At 40.5% G+C, this 17992-nt stretch overlaps 1 non-coding gene across 1 annotated transcript; it reads right to left on the reverse strand.

The window, feature by feature from the left end:
• Positions 1-685: 685 nt before the first annotated feature.
• Positions 686-792, reverse strand: LOC126014984 (U6 spliceosomal RNA). The gene has a single exon (XR_007497897.1). It is a non-coding gene; the product is annotated as a U6 spliceosomal RNA (small nuclear RNA).
• Between the last annotated feature and the right edge of the window lie 17200 nt (positions 793-17992).

A 17992-nucleotide genomic window follows, 5' to 3' on the forward strand; every position in this document is an offset into this window, starting at 1 on the left:
TATATTCTTGTTGGGTTTCAGTCTGGTTGACCTGTCCAGTTGTTGACAAAGCCGTGTTATAGGTTCCCCCACAATTATTGTGTTGTTGTTATTATTTTCAGATTTGTCAACAGTTTGTATTAAATATTTTTGCTGGCCCCTCATTCGGTGCATATATGTTTAGGAGAGTGAATTCTTCCTGCTCTACGTACCCCTTGATTAATATAAAATTCCGTCTTTGTCCCTTACAAACCTTCCTGAGTATAAAGTTTGCATTATCTGATACTTAGTATGGCCACTCCAGCTTTTTATGGGTGTTGTTTGCTTGGATAACTTTTCTCCAGCCCTTTTTATTTTGAGTCTATGTTTGTTCTGACTATTCCAGGTGCGTTTCTTGTAGGCGAGCAGAAGGTTGGATTGAGTTTTTTGATCCATTTAGCCACTCTGTGTCTCTTAACTGGTGCATTTAGTCCATTGACGTTGAGAGAAAGAATTGTCCTGGGGATTTAACGCCATCTTTATTTCAAAATTTGGTGTGTCTTTTGGGTAGTCTTGTCTTAGATTAGGTCTTTCAGTTTTTCTCTTAAGACTGGTTTTGTGTCTGTGAAGTTTCTGAGCTGTTTTTTGTCTGTGAAACCATGTATTCTTCCATCAAACCGGAAAGTGAGTTTTGCTGGGTATAGTATTCTGGGTGAAGCATTCATTTAAAAATATGGAACGCTTCACGAATTTGCGTGTCATCCTTGCGCAGGGGCCATGCTAATCTTCTCTGTATCGTTCCAATTTTAGTATATGTGCTGCCGAAGCGAGCACGGAAATAAATATTTCTTTATGCCTGCACCTCAGGAATCTGTGAGAGTATATATAAATCTGACACTTATATCAGAAGAAGAGAAAGAATGGAAAGTAAAAGAACATACAAGAGTTATGCCTGGAAAGCAAAAGATGTAAATGTACAGATCTAAGAAGTTAAACAAGTTTTTAACTATAAAACTCAAGAAAAATGATCACATTATATGCATACTCAAACTTTTATGCACCAAAAACAAAGAAAAATTCTTGAAAAAGAGAAAATTCTTGTAAAAGAGAAACACTGCCTGGGGTGGGGTAGGTGGGAAATAACAAGTTGAATGACAGCCGATTTCTTTTATTAACAATGGAGGTCAGAAGAAAATGGTATAGCACAAAAAAAATTTTTATGAGTATGGAAGAAAATATCTGTCTATAGAGAATTCTATAGCTAGTGAAAATGTCCGTTATAAGTAAAAAAAAAGACTTAAAGAGATTTTCAGAAAAGGAACATTTAAAAGAATCCATATCCTATAAGAATATTCTAAAATAGCTAAAACACATTGTATCTCAATACAGCTGCCCGGTTTCTAATATTAAGCCCACATATCTTTTGTGGTAGGATTTTGTAGAGCAGGGGTCTTCAAACTACGGTCCACGGGCCACATGCGGCCCGCAGAGGAGTCTAATCCGGCCAGCCAGCAGTGAGCGCTGTTTGGTTGCCAAGATACCTGCCAGCATATACACTCAGTGTATATCCAAATATCAGGAACCATGCACTCAAAATGGTAACCATCTTTGGTAGCACTTATGCCTGTGAACAGACTTTTTCAAGAATGAAACATCTGAAATCTCCAACCAGATCAAGATTAACTGATGCCCACTTGCATCACTTGTTACGGCTGGCAGTGACAAATATGGAACTGGACATTGGCCATCTCTTTAGCCAAAAGCAGGCCAACAGTTCCCATTGAAATACTGGTGCATGATCTGTTTACTTATAAATGGTTTTCATTTTATTTATATAAGATGTGCAGTGTGAGTAGGAATTAGTAGCTCATGTAGTCCGGCCCTCCAGCTCTCTAAGGGACCGTAATCCGGCCCCCACTTTAAAAAGTTTGAAGACCCCTGTTGTAGAGTATCTAAAAAATTTTGTGTGTGTTTTCCTCTTTCTTTCTCATTCTCTCTCTCCCTTCTCTTCCCCTCCCCTCATTCACTCTCCCCCCTTTGTCTTTTGGTCCCTATTTCTCTATATAAACATACATTTAATCCATAATCCTGCCTACCATAGATTTGATAGAGAGAAACTATATATTTTTAAAAGTTCTATAAGTCTTCTAGAAGATACTATCTTGGGACTAAATATGTCCTGGTTCTGAGCGGGGAAATCACCACTATTGGTCAATAGGAGTAAAGCTGAGGACCTGAGTGTAGTCATTTGAAAGAAAACCAGAATGTTAGTTTCTATTTAGAAATGTGAATTGAGTGTATATATTCAGAGATTTTTATCTTTAGAGAAATGTATCTTTTTATGTAGTAGAGCTATATTGTGCCCATGTCTGACCTGGTGTTCTTTGAACAGGTGCTTCAAAAAAAAAAAAAAAAAAGAAAAAAAGAAAGGCGACATTGAGTAGAAAGGACATGCAAAAAGGACATGCAAGTCTCTCTCACTTCACTTGCTATAGATGAAAGGAAGCCTCAAACAAGCCTGCTGTCTCACATGCTGTGCTATTTACAGCAGAAGAGCCCAGACTGTCCTGACATTAGAATAATATGTTATATGGAAGCACCATGACTAAAACCTTGGGCTCTGTGGATAAACTGCCTAGAATAAATTCCAACCTCAACTCCCTCTTGCTGTGGAATCATGGATAAATTACTTTACATGTCTAACCTCAGTTTCTGCAATATTAAAGAGGTAATAATAGTAACTCCCTCACAGAATGAATTCAGAGTCAATGTTTGTATAGCACATTTTGTGCCTGGTAGCTAGGAAGAGTTTTACAATTGTATTATTTTAGTGCATCATGAATGTCTTTTTAGAACGTGAAGGAGAGGAACACAAAATCCTTGGGTCACCTTGGAAGGCACCGGTTTGAGAGAAAGAAAAGTGGCTGAAGTGAGGAGAATATATATTTCTCTATATAACTCTGAACCCTCCAACATAGAGACCCTCATCTAGAAATCTACTATGGTGAGTGATGGCTGGATTTGATGAACAAGCTCAGAAAAAATCTGTGATTATTTCAATCTAGTGTGATTTTTGGATTGGTTCTTATAATTTTTTTGTCTCTCAGCCTTTGCTTCTCTCCCTATTTTCCCCTGAAATTCTCTAGCATCCTGATCTTTCTGGAACTAAATCTCATGTACTTTTCTATTGTTCTACCTAAGGAGTTTAGACCAGAAAGGAGAAAGCAGCATTTATCTCTTGAGTCTTTTGGCTGCATGGTCCTATTAACCTCTGCTAGGAAAAGACCCAAGACTATATAAAATTCATAAATTCTTTGGTAAATGGTGGGAATATTTCCAAAGTACTATCTATCAGTGTGGAGGATAAATAAGGAAGCTTAACTCTTTTGCACTTTCCCGTAAGTTTCCCTCTTCTGTGGTCCTGAGGTTGTAGCTCACCTAGCATATATACACTCCTCAAAACTACATTTGTTTTACAGAAAGATGCAGAGGGAAAAAAATGATGCCAATTGAATTCTCTTTATTCTGGTGATCTCTCTGCAAAGGTTATTTGTTCTCCTTGTCCCACATCTCTGTGCTATCTCTTTCATGTATAATACATCCCAGATATTCTTTTGGGTACCCACCTTCTTCCAAGACCTGTCATCCATTGATCACTGAGATTTGGGGGGTGTTGTGATCAGGTTTTGCTCTTTTGAGGGAGCCCACACTCAGTGGTGCTCAAAGGTTATACTCCTGGCTCTGAGTTCAGAAATTACTCCTGGCAGGCACAAGGGACCATATGAGATGCCAAAGATTGAACTGGGTCAGAAACATGCAAGGCAAATGCCCTACCCACTGTGCTATCGCTTGGGCCCTTCAATATTTGCTCTTGAAAAGAAATGCAAGAAAGCTTGAAGTCCCTATTTCGTTAGTTTTGTGATAGGGTAATGTTAGCACTTCAACTTGACTCTTTCTTTGGTGGGATTTTGTTAAATACTCTTTCTATAGCTATTGAGATTATTACATAATTGCTTCTTTGACTCACTTATTAGTTACATGTATGTTTTTAGCTTATAATTAATTTCTAAATATCTTTTATGAAACTGTACTTTACTTCCACCAAATATACTGTATATGACTGTGATCATTTTAATATATTGACATGTTTTATGGATCAGAGTGTGATGAATCTTGGTAAATCACTTGTGAACCTATACAAAGATTATGTAACTATGCTATTAAGTGATCTATAAATGTCAAGCAGGTCAAGTTGGTTGGCAGCAATATGCAGATCTTCCACATCTGACCAGTCTTTTGTCTACGTGTACTAGCAATTAATGAGAGAAATTATTATCTGACGTTTCTGATCCTTAGGTAATTTTTATTTATCCTGGCAGTTTTGTTTTTGCTTCATGTAGCTGTGGTGCCAGGAATCGCATTTATTGTGGTGCCAGGGGTCACACTCAACTTGTGCCAGGGATTGAACCCACAGACTAACATATGCAAGGCACGTGCATTCACACTGAACCACATCCCTAGGCCCTGTTTCCCTTTCATGGATTTCGAACAGAAGGTCTGCTACTCTGTGCATAAACATTGCAGATTGTTACGTCCTCTTGATTAATTAGTTCTTTTATCTTTATGAAATGAAATGTTTTTTTAATCCCTAGAAATATTGTTTGTTCTGTAAACTACTTTGATATCAAGATACTCTCTCCAGCTTTCTTTTAATTAGTGGTTAGCATGGTGCATCTTTTCATCTTTTCTTAACCTATTTGTGTCTAGATTAAAATTGCTTTTCTCATTGTGTGCACAGAGTTTCAGTCTTGGCTTCCTCCCTAAAGAATAGACTGCTAGTCTTTCTTCTCTGGTGCCCAGCTTTCTTCCTTGATTCTGGTGGTGATTAGGAAGAGGCAGGTGGTGAGATTGGGGAAGGAGGGCTATATGCTGACAGGAGTTTCAGTTCTCCTGGTCACAAAAACTCTAGAGCTTCTCCCAGTACACTACAGATTAGCAGTGACCTTGGGCAAGCTCCTTAACACTCTTAACCTCAGTTTCTGCAACAGTAAAATGATGAATATCAGTATGGCAGGTATGTTAAAGGGACTGTGCATAACTTTTCCCGAGAGTGGAACTCATTTAGTGATAGTTATTATCATCATTAGTATTCCTTTGATATTAAAGTATGTACCATACAAATGCAAATATTTACATTACAAATCAATCTCTTAAGTGAGCACAAAGCAGCAATCATAGTTTTTTAAAAAAAATTAATTTGCTGTGCCAGGGAAGTATCAAAAAAATGAAATCAGTATTTGTCTCTTTCCCAATGCATCTGTCATGAATTAAATATCTAGGTAAAGCCTATTCCCAAGGCTGCCTATTTCCTAATCTCCTATTCTGAACCTTTGGTGAGCAGGGCCAGATGGAGAGGGCAATGTATAAATTCTCCACGGCTCTGCCCTGGTGCCCTTCTCCAAGAGAAGTCTGTTCAGGGTGCTTGCTCTCAAGTTGTGTGATTATGACTCCGACCTGCAGAACCTTGACAAGGAGCAAGGGTCCTGGGTTTTCATCAGGTGCTGCCAGTGGGTTTTTTTCCATTTTACATATTAATTCCTGCCTCTTCCTGTAAAGATAATTCATGCTCCTTGGCAGCATTGTGTAATGTACAAGGCCGAATGCCAAGAATCTCCTGCAAATTTCGGCAGGGCTGCTTTGTAATATCCCCCTTGATTAATCCAGCCACTTAAAATGCTTTTTTTTTTTTTTTACAAAAAGCCAAAGGTCTTTCCCATGAATAACCTGGCAAGTATGTGAGCTTCATTATAATTTCTCTCTAATGGAGTTTGGGGAAATAAAATAAAAGTTACTAGCCAGATTGATAAGACCATCTCTGGAGAAACTAGGGATTAAGAGGAGCTGATCTAGCAGACAAGGTACATGGACTGGTTCCACCTGGCCATGGAGAAAGAGTAGCTCCCAATTTTCAGAGAAAAGGTGTCCTCAGACAAACAATCACTTTCCCTGTACCATGGGGTAAATCAGATAGGCTTTTATAATTTGAGGAGTCTTTAAACATACCATAAAAATCCAGTGGGTGACAATTCTTGTCTTGAAAATTCTTCCCTCAATCTCACTTCTACATATTTATTCAAAAAAAGTGGAATTACAATCTCAGAGATAGCTCTCCTGTGTTCACTGCAGCACTCTTTTCAATAGTGCTAGTATAGCAACATGTATATGTAACATAAATGCCTACTGACAGATTAAAAAAAAAGTATGGCATATACCTACAAAGGATTATTCATCAGAATTAAAGACACTTTGAAATATGAGACAACATAGATGAACCTTGAGGACATTATGCTGAATGAAATTGGCCAATCAATGGAATCAATTACTTGATTCCACTTATATGAAGGGCCTGAAAACAATCAAATTCATAGAATTGAATTATGAAAAGGTGGTTTGAAGGAATTGGTAATCGGGAGAAATAAGGAGTTACTAATCAACAAGCAACAATTTTTGATGAAATAGAATGAATAAACACTAGACATCTGTTATACAACATTGCACCTGTCTTCAAAATAATAGAATATTAAATCTTGTTAAGAAGGTAAGTTTCCCATTAAGTTTTATATAATGCAAAGTAATTTTTAATAACAAAAATTAAAGTTAATCATTAAAAAAAGTCCTTGGGATTTAGAAATCATCCCTGTGCTGTTTAGAGAATAAAAAAAAAACTCTAAGTGTACACATACTTTCAAGAGAACAAGCTTCTTTGTGGGAATATGGCTGGTTAAGTCCCTAAAAGAGGAAGGAGCAAATTCCTTCCTGAGGAGACCATCTTTGGGCAGCATGAGAGATGGGGCTCCACAGGACACTGTGAGAGAACAAAAGAGATTTAAGAATGGGTATCAAGAACAGTCCTGTTGGGCTACATCAGTGGTTGGCAACCTGTGGCTCGCGAGCCACAGGTGTCTCTTTACATTTTACTTTTGGCTCTTCTGTGTGCCAGGCAGCTCCAGGAGTCAGGACTCTGCTCCTAGCCTCTGTCAGTGCGCACACTGTGTGGCTCTCAAAATAAATTTCAATCGTGGTTTTGGCGAGATTTGGCTTAGTTGAAAAAATGTTGTCGACCACTGGGCTAGATACATGGTGGAGGTATACTAGATGTCACTGCACTGTGTTGAAAGTTGAAAGAATCAGGATTGAGACTTAGCCTGGGATCAATAGAGACATTATTTCATACTTTCTGAGCACTAATTTAATACACTTGCAAGCTGTTGCGCCTAAGTGACATGGGCTAGGGAGTACAAACATACTTCCACAGAGTTCTAAGGACTGGACTAGAAGCCTGAGATTGGCAGGCCTGTTTCTTTACTGAGACATCTCTGGCCCTCATCTCCTGTATCTTCACATGGTTCTGTGTGTGTGTGTGTGTGTGTGTGTGTGTGTGTGTGTCCCTTATTTCTTCCTTTTGTGGAGAAGGGGCAGGGAAGGGATTATTTTCCAAGAGGCTCTTCAGAGGCCTATGGTGGGGAGGGGGATCCTCTCTCAATTCTCAGCCAACTAAACCCACCTGAGGATGTGGTCAGCTGCAAGAGAACACTAGACTTTTGGAATTTTATCCCTGTGACCAATATGGACCCAACCCAATGACCTCATTTTTAATTACCCTTTTAAAGACCCAGTCTCCAAATACATTAGTGATACATAATTGGTGGAGGATTTGGACCTCAAATTATGATATGGGGGAGGTAAGAATCAAATCCATTTATGCAAGGCAAGTGCTATACTGCTGAGCTATATCCATATCTCCTAGAACCTCAAATTATGAGCACTGGTGTACACAATTCAGCTGAAAAGCCAAAACATTAAGAATCTTGGGATTATAACTCCAATGTAGAGCCACATTGATCAACCTTTGCTGATTAGTTTACCGGTCTTTCTAAGCTTCACTTTACCTGGCACCTAATCTTCAAAAATTCGAAGTGGGTGGCATTCATATCCACACAATGAAGAAACTGAGGCAAGTGGTCTGGTCAGCAGGTCTGAACCAGGATGCCTGATCTAATCACATCATTCTGCCTTTTCACCCATGTTGTCATGGGAAACACTAACTACAGAGTGGGGAGAAAGAGAAAGAGAGAGAGAGAGAGAGAGAGAGAGAGAAAGAGAGAGAGAAAGAAAGAGAGAGAGAAACCACAGTCATCCACAATCCCATCCATTTAAGCTTTTATATTTTGATTCAGATCTTTTTTTTTAAATATATTTATTTAAATACCTTGATTACAAATCTGATTGTAGTTGGGTTTCAGTCATGTAAAAAACACCTGTTTTCCTGGCCTCTTTTCTCCTTTCCTGAGTTAGTGTCTGAAGCTGCTGGACCAATCAGATCTGGCACAGCCTTAATATGCATTGTACGGTGTGAAATAATGTTAATGACATGGAGGTAGGTGTAGGGGTGTGTGTGTGTGTGTGTGTGTGTGTGTGTGTGTGTAAAAGCCAATTCTTCAACAATACCTGCAGTGTGAACCTGATTTAAAGAAAATGCGAAAACATGCAATAGAACATCCACAGAAGATTTCTGCTTATGAAACTGAGAGTGATACTGATTTTTCTCCTAGGTTTCCAATATTTAAGTTCTGTTTCTGCTATATGCCCTCTAAGGAGCATCTTGTTGACCGCTGGGAGCACAAAGCAATCGAGAGAAATTTGTAATCAATCACTGCAGATTCCATGCCCTACTAGGAGTCACCATAGTTTCTGCATTTGCATTTGGAAAGAAAAACTAAAGCAGCAGACCTCTGAGGCCAGGAAACCTATTGGAAATAACATCTGCGTGAGAAAAGCCACAAAGCGCCACCTCCCTCCAAGTGGCCTGAAGTAGCCATTCAAATAGTCAAAATGACGCAGAAAATAAAGTCCCCGCCTGCAGCCCCAGTTTCCTGAGCCAGTGAAAACAGCCAAGAGGGAAACTGTGCTCTGGGCCGCCCCAGGGGCCTGTAGCTGCCACCTGTGCCAAGGTCCCAGGTCTGGTCATATCAACCAAAGTTGCTTCCCTTCCGGAGCCCCTTGGCCCCCTTTATATTCTCTCTCTCTGGGAACAGTGCTGCCTGAGGATGGGACCTATGTCAGGCCGGGAAGGTGCTGGACACGTGTCCCACCTCAGCCACCTGCTTCCTGCCAGGCCACAAAGCCAGGAGCCAGCCAGGCAGACACAATGGGCAGGACCCACGTCACATTCTTTGGGGGAGAAAATTACTCTTTGTGGACCAAGCGATCCGGACAGGATATCTATAACTGTTTAAAGAAAAGCCAGGTCTGCAACCAACCCCCTCCCACCCAAGCACTTCCGAAATGTCTCGCAACACACCCGGCTCTTTAAATATCCAAACCCAGAATAAATGTGAACTCGGCTTCTCCACCAGCCCCCTCCAGCAACTGAGACCAAAGGCTGCTGCCTGCTGCTGAGTCACCAAGTCTGGAAGCTCAGCGTGGAGAGAGCCAGGAGGAACAACAAGTGCAGTCTGAGACCTAGATGACCAATACTGGACATGTGTCATGGGGGCTAGGGGCTAGGGGAAGTACTGGGTCCCTGAGTCCTCCTGCCCTAGATTTGCGGACCTTCCTTACCTTAAAATGAAGAGGGAAATATATTTTAAAAGCCTGGAAATAGCCAGTGTTGATAGGGATGTGATAAGAAAGGAATCCTCATTCACTATTGGTGGGATTGTCATCTGATTCAACCTTCTTGGAAAGCAATATGGAAATTTTGCAAAAGTAAGACTTGAACTCTCATATGTTCCAACAATATCATTTCTTGGCAAATACCCCTTAAAACACAAAAACATTGATTCAAACTGATATATGCATACTTACGTTTCTTGAAGTACTAAGTACAATAGCTAAGATATGGAAACCACCCAAATGCCCAATTATGGATACATAGATAAAGAAGTTGTGGTGTGTATGCACACAGTAAGATACTATGCACATTATAAGAAAGGACAAAAATCATGTGATCTGTTGCTGCAAGGATATCAAAAGGAAAGGGATAGAGAATGATGGCTTTCATATGGAGAGTTCAAAGATAAATAGTAAGGGAGCAACAAATGACCAAAGGCAACAGAATTGAAGAGTCAGCAACAGAACTGAACTTGAAGGAACTGAACAGGAGAGACCTTTGGGACCTTTGTAGAGGAAAGTGGGCACTCTTGTGGCAAGTGTGATATTAGAATGATGTATATATAAAACTGTTATTAATAATATTGCTCATCACTGTACCTCAATAAAAATTTAGAATAGTAGTTAAATAAATAGATAAATAAATAAATAAGTAAAATGCCGGAGGAGGAAAGAAGTGAACTTGGTCTCAGTTACATATCTTGTTCTTGGCAAGGGTGGAGCAAAAACCTGCCCATCCCCTATCTGTGGCAGAGCCAGCCTGTCCCAGACTATATGAACATTCCACCCTCTGTTGTAGAATGTAAGCTGACATCTGTTAGCGGTGGTGATTCTCTGGGCGAGGACTACTGGAATGTGCTTTAAGATTTGCTTGGTCATTTGTCTTTGGCCCCCACCTGGCAGCGATCAGGAGCTACTCCTGGCTCTGTATTCAGAAATTACTCCTGGCAGGCTTGGGGGACCATATGGGATGCCAGCACTTGAACCCAGGTTGGTTGAGTGCAAGATAAATGCTTTATCTGCTGCTGTCGATCTATTGCTCCTGTCCCTCTTTAAGATTTTTACAAGTAGGTATAGATAGGTATCTTTAAAGCTTCTGTTAGGAGAGTGAAATAATAGCTGAAATCAAAGTATATCTACTGAGAGAAAAATATTCTCATATCACACTCACACATCCCACAAAGGCCTAATATCCAAAATTTATAAAGTACCACAAAGCTCACAAAAAATAAAAAGACATACAACCCCATCAAAAAAAGGCCAGGGAAGCTGTCAAAATGACACTGAGATATCACCTCACAACAGAGACAGTGATGTGTATCAAGAGGTCAGACACAAACAGCATGACTGAGATGTGGTGGAAAACATCCATGCACTGTTCTGGGGACAGTGGCCTGGTTCAATGAAAAAAGTACAGAGACTTCTCAAAAATTTAGAGCAGACCTACCATCTGACAGGTCAACTTAACTCCTAGGCATCTATCCCAAGAACACAAAGCATTAATTTGTAACATATTATATTATATAAACATCTATATTCATTATTAGCACTACTTTCAATAGCCAAGGTCTAGAAACAACTCAAGGACCCAATGATAGATGAATGAATAAATAAATTGTGGTATGCATACCCAATGGTATACTACTCAGCTACAAGAAAAGATGAAATCTTGCAACTTGCTTCAACTTGGCTAGAACTAGAGTCTACCTTGTTAAGTGAAATAATTCAAAAAGAAAAAGACAAATACCATATAATCTTCCTTATATGTGAAGTATAAAGAAACAAAGCAGTGAACAGTCAATGAAAACATACCATGAAATATTTCCAATAGGACTGAAAACTGAGCCCACCACAGCAGAAATTGGAGGTAAAGAGAGTACCTAAGAATATTTGAGCTTCTATATTATCCAGCAATACCACTCACTTCTAGGAGTATAGGGAGTCTAAAAACTCAGTGCAGAAAGGCCCGCTGCATTCCTAGTTTCATTGCAACTCTATTCACAATAACCATAATATGGAAATAACCCAGTGTCCAAGAGCAGATGAGTGAATAACAAAACTGGTACTGCTACACAATAATTATGATAATTATGCAGCTACTAGGAAAAATGAAAGTCATGATATTTGCTTATAATGAATGAACATGGAGAGTATTATGCTGTGCAAAATGAGTCAGAGAGGGATAGACATAGAATAATCACTCTCATTTGTGGGATATTAAAATAAAAGATAGTATTTGAATATTATTCAGAGACAATGGAGATGAGGGCCAGGAAGACCAGTCGATGGTAGGAAGCTTGCCACAAATAGCAGGAGAGTGTGGTTAGAGCAGAGAAGAGACCATTATGACAATGGTAGTTGGAAATGACCATTCTGGACAAGAATACAGTACTGAAAGGAAATAAAGAAATATGCATAATACCCCTTCAGCAACAATATTGAAAGTCAGTCTCTAAAAAAATAAAAAGAGGAAAAGATGCGAATGAGATTCCCTTGGGGCCAGAGCAGTGGCACAGCAGTAGGGCATTTGCCTTACATGCAGCTGACCTAGGACAGACTGTGATTCAATCCCCCACATCCCATATGGTCACCCAAGCCAGGAGTGATTTCTGAGCGCAGAGCGAGGAGTAACCCCTGTGCGTCAGTGTCAGCAGGTGTGGCCCAAAAACCAAAAAGAAAATGAAGAGAGAAAATAAAATATCTACTTGAGAGGCAGGCAGGGGAGAGGGCAGGGGGAGGGAAGAGGGAAAGTAGGGAGAGACATTGGTGGTGGGAAATGTGCACTGGTGACGGGTACGTTGGATGACTGAAACTCAATCATGAACAACTTTGTGACTGTGAGGAAAAAAACTGTAGTATGAACAAACGTGTAACCACAGTGTTTAAATAAAGTAATTTAAAAAAAGAAAGTACTTAAGGAGAGAGATGAAGAGATGTTGATACTCTGGTAGTGAGTGTGGTATAGTAACAATGAAAGTATAAAATCATATTATTAATACGCTTTTAAAACAATATACTTTGATTTTGAAATTTGTGTAGAAAAGAGTTCTGAATTATTACCAATTTTTGACATATTTATATAGTTTGAGGTAGGGAGTACCTCTGATAAGATAGAGCTCTACCAAACCTCAAAATGCGAAAAAAAATCCAAGCCGAATTTATCTGGTTAAAGCAAATCAAGGGAGTCAGAGCTCCTCACACATATGACAGAGTATCCTCAGACACATCCTTGACTTGGAACTCAGAGTGATGGTATGACAAGCTCTAGACCAGCTAAAGTCTTGTGGGCTCCTAGTACCTTGGATTCTGAGTCACCACTCTGTGAGTCTGAATAATGAAAAAAAGATCCCTGGGTTTCTACCCAATCCTTTTCTGTAGCACAGAGTAACGAAAATGATGAGAACTTCCTGAAATAAAAAGAAAAAAAAACCATCTAGAGGTTAACAGTGAACTGTAGCCAGGCCAAGCCAAACATAAATCATTCATTCTTTCATTCATCCAATATAAATTTACTGATCACATGCTGTGTGTTGGGGCTCAGTGTCAGACACATTAGATCAGACACAGGAGAGTCATTTATCATCTTTAATTTTAAGGTGATGAATATTCTAAGAAAACCCTGACATAAATATATAGGAAATTATAGACACTTCAGATTATTCTCCTCACCCCCAGACTCTTTCAGAAAATGAGAATCAAAGTGTTCTTGAAGGGTTTAAACAGGTCGGGTTAGGGCTGGGAGAGAGAGGGGTACTCCATAATAAGAAAGCAGGATGTGCAAAGACCCTGGGTCCACCCATTCCTGGAAATACATTCCAGGTGAAATAACCTTTCCCCACCCACCACCGCCCAAACCAGACAGGTTGGCAGTCTCCATCAGAAAGCACACACGTATTCAGGAAATAATGAGATCAGAGATGGAAACCAGGCAGAGTTATATTGGGACCAGAGCTTGAAATACCATCCCAGAGTTGTGACTCCATGCTGCTTACAGTATTTGAGCAGACAAACCAGCCCAGGACCAGACACAAGAGGGCTGTGAGAACTGGGAATGAGGAAAGCTAACTTGGGAATCTAAACTGCATCGAGAGGAACAGGTGACAGGTGGCGTTGGTAGGGCAAGAGCAGGAGAGAGTGAGGTAAAATCAGTCTTGCTTGGCAAACTACCGACTCTGGAGGTCAAGGGAGGAGAGATAGGAATGGAGAATACTGCAGTGTGTTCCCTTTTCAGTGTCTAGTGCTGCTCTTCTGCATACTTAGAGATGACACGGGTTCTTGGGGGCTAGATGATACCTGAAAGTTTGATTTTTTAAGCCTTGAAGGTTTGGTGCATTGGCATGAGGGAGTGACGTAGGGTACCAGGTTACCATCCATGCTCAGCCCAGCAAGGCCTCTGCTAATCCTTGCAGACACATCTAGAAAACCCCATCTTGAGAGGAAAGAAATAGACTGGGAAGTGAAGAGCCAGGCTTAGGGAGAAGATAAGTGGGTAATGCCCATACCACGTTGCTTTCAGGTTCTCTCCTTCAGGGTCCCCACCAAGGCAAGCTGGGGAGACAATGTCCTGGTTGGTGACCAAGATGGCACAGTTAGAAGCGCCAGACCAGGGAATTCCCCAAGCCCCAGAGTAACCAGCTGAGCTGCGCTTGTCAGGATAAACAGCCACGAAAATAATCACAGTTGCTTGCCACTTGGAATATTATTATCTGAGCAGTTGGTGGATATGAACTGTTTTTATTACAAGCTTTCAAAACAAACCCAGGAGAAACATCTGCGAGTTGCTGAGGAAGGAAACTGGAACTCATCCGCCTCAACATCAGGTGTTCCCGCCAAGGGGAGGGCCCCCACAGATCAACCCAGCTTCGGAGGCCCGAGGGTGGAGGAAAGGAAGCAGAAGTTGAGCCAAGAAAGACCCTGGAGTGGGGCTGAGGGCAGCAGATTCTGAGCAAGAGGCAGAAGAGTAACTGGCCCCAGAGCAGTGGCCACTCTCCAAGCCCGGTGTCTCTGGTGCCCAAGTGGCCTGAGTGCAAGCATCATGCGTTATTTATAGGCACCGTGCTAAAAGCCGGTTATTTATGATGACGTTTATAAAAATAAATTGTATCTGTTCTCTCCTTCCTGGAATTTCTAGCATGGCAACATGCACACTTTCCGCCTCCCTCTGTCAGCTTCTTTCCCTCTTCAGAAAGGGGGAAAAGGAGATTGGGGAATCTAATGAGGGTCAGGCTAACGAATCTGTGTTGTTGAGAACCTGGGATGGGGCTGAAGGATGGGAACTTCCTGGAGGAAGTGGCAGCAGAAGTAGGTCACAGGAGTTTGACCTGCAGTCTTCTTGTCTCTAGGCTTGAGACAGGGAAAGACTTTGGAAGCCAAATTCTTCCTCTGACTATCTATTGATAAATCAGGTGGTTGGTAATGTTTTCTGAGCAGGGAGAGGATTTCCACTGATAGAACTGCTTCTTCCTCATTCTTCTCCTCCCCACATAAGCTAAATAAACCTTATCTATGTTCTTGCTCTTGGCTGTTTGCATTGGGTTAAAAAATTAAAAAAAAGCTACTTACTGGTGTTAAAACACACACACACACACACACAAAACATTTATTGAATATTATCCACAATAGCCCAAATCTGGAAACAACCCAAGTGTCTGAGAACAGATGGAATGAATAAAGGAAACCCTGTGGTACATCTACACAGTGGAATACTATTCAGCTATAAGAAAAGGGTAAATCATGCAATTTGCTGCTGTTTGGGTAAAACTGGAGTTTTGTGCTGATTAAAGTCAACAAGAATAGAGGAATAGATACAGAATGATCTCTCATTATGTCAGCTCTGAAGAAGCATAATTAGGAAAAATAATAAATGGCCAAAGACCATTGTTACTGGTCAACAGAACTGAGGTTACTATGGTAGGGAGACCGCTAGAATGGGGGGGGGGGAAAGAGAAGAAATGGGATTTCACTGAGACAGTGGTGGGAGTTATAGAGTTGAAACGTAAAAAAGAAACCCTATCATTAACCATATTATAAATCATGGTGTCTTAAAAAATCATTTTGATTTATTGCACCATAGCTCTATAAAGAATCAAAAGTTTGAAGTGATAAGTTCAATTAAATGGGATGCAGGGAATATCGACAAATCCTCCAATTTACAGGTCTAAGTTCCCATTCTCTATCCCAGTTGATCAATCTTAAAAGCAAGAGTCTCCTAATGTACTACAATCTGGGGTCTTGAGGGACAAAGTAATTGTACATGGGTTCTGTTTTATTTTTCTTCATGTTCTTTGACTAATAAAAATTAAAAAAGAAAAAAGAAAAAAAAGCAAGAGTCTTAAAAGCAAGAGAGCAGCGAAGACAGTTCAAGAATTAGGGCATATGTGACTGACCCCAGTTAAATTTTCCACACTTCATGGCTTTCCAAGAATCTCCTGGGAAGCCCAACACCTCTGGAATGACCCTGGTGGTCCCTGACACTGCAGTACCCGAGTAGAACCACAGTTTTAGGATCTAGTACTGAATGGTCCAGCAATCTCAGATTGTGTAGGCCTGGAATTCCAGAGACTGTCTTTCTTGCCCTCCTTGATCCCTCAGAGTTGTTCTCTTTCTGCCTCTCCAAGTGATGGGTATTGCAAGGCTTTTGGGCTTTCCACAGCCCTCACTCAGATGGTAAACTCTCCAGTCAAAGAAGAAGGAATGATCTCAGAGAAATGCATGACCAGATGGACCCAGTGGGGCAAGGAGGGTCGAAGAATTCCCAGTGAGAGTGCCCCTCCTGCTTAATTTTCACTGATTGGGGTCTCCCTGGCCAGGCACCAGGAAACGCTTCTCCTTCAGGGAGAACTAACTTGTCATGCATGCTGGCAAAGTCCAGTCTGACTGCACTACCTGAAGGGAATGCTGTCAAAGAGGGCAGGCTAAGGCTCTCTCTAAGGGACACTGAAATTGAGGTCAATGAAAATACCAACAAAAGAGGCTTGGAAAGAAGGGAAGTAAGAAATAGAGGAGAGGGTCATTAATCGTAACAGAAAATAGTGGGAGAAGGCAGAGAACATGAGTGGAAAGAGGTTCTCCAAAGAATTCTTGCCAGGAAATGGCACTTAGAGGGAAGAAAAGCTTCAGTTCAGAGAACTTTCCATCCTGTATTTGGGCCCACACTGGCTCTGTGTAAAAGATGAGAAGTTTAGAGACATCACTTACATGTGAAATCTTAAAAAGGTAAATACAAAAACTTTTTTTTTGTTCATTCTGCTGTAAAGGTTTTTTTTAATGCAATGTATTGTATATAATAATATATTGTATATACATTGTATTCCATTATTGAATAACAATACTTTTTTTCTTAACACCACCCATCACCAGTGCAACATTCCCATCACCAATGTCCCAAGTCTCCCTCCTCCCCACCCGACCCCCGCCTGTACTCTAAACAGGTTCTCAATTTCCCTCATACATTCTCATTATTAGGACAATTCAAAATGTAGTTATTTATCCAACTAAACTCATCACTCTTTGTGATGAGCTTCCTGAGGTGAGCTGGAACTTCCAGCTCTTTTCTCTTTTGTGTCTGAAAGTTATTATTGCAAGAATGTCTTTCATTTTTCTTAAAACCCATAAATGTGTGAGACCATTCAGCGTTTTTCTCTCTCTCTCTGACTTATTTCACTCAGCATAATAGATTCTGTGTACATCCATGTATAGGAAAATTTCATGACTTCATCTCTCCTGACAGCTGCATAATATTCCATTGTGTATATGTACCACAGTTTCTTTAGCCATTCGTCTGTTGAAGGGCATCTTGGTTGTTTCCAGAGTCTTGCTATGGTAAATAGAGCTGCAATGAATATAGGTGTAAGGAAGGAGTTTTTGTATTGTATTTTTGTGTTCCTAGGGTATATTCCTAGGAGTGGTATAACTGGATCGTATGGGAGCTCGATTTCCAGTTTTTGGAGGAATCTCCATATCGCTTTCCATAAAGGTTGAACTAGATGGCATTCCCACCAGCAGTGGATAAGAGTTCCTTTCTCTCCACATCCCCGCCAACACTGTTTATTCTCATTCTTTGTGATGTGTGCCATTCTCTGTGGTGTGAGGTGGTATCTCATCGTTGTTTTGATTTGCATCTCCCTGATGATTAGTGATGTGGAGCACTTTTTCATGTGTCTTTTGGCCATCTGTATTTCTTCTTTGTCAAAGTATCTGTTCATTTCTTCTCCCCATTTTTTGATGGGATTAGATGTTTTTTTCTTGTAAAGTTCTGTCAGTGCCTTGTATATTTTGGAGATTAGCCCCTTATCTGATGGGTATTGGGTGAATAGTTTCTCCCACTCAGTGGGTGGCTCTTGTATCTTGGGCACTATTTCCT

Source organism: Suncus etruscus, chromosome 7 (genome assembly GCF_024139225.1).
Source record: "Suncus etruscus isolate mSunEtr1 chromosome 7, mSunEtr1.pri.cur, whole genome shotgun sequence".
Lineage (NCBI taxonomy): Eukaryota > Metazoa > Chordata > Mammalia > Eulipotyphla > Soricidae > Suncus > Suncus etruscus.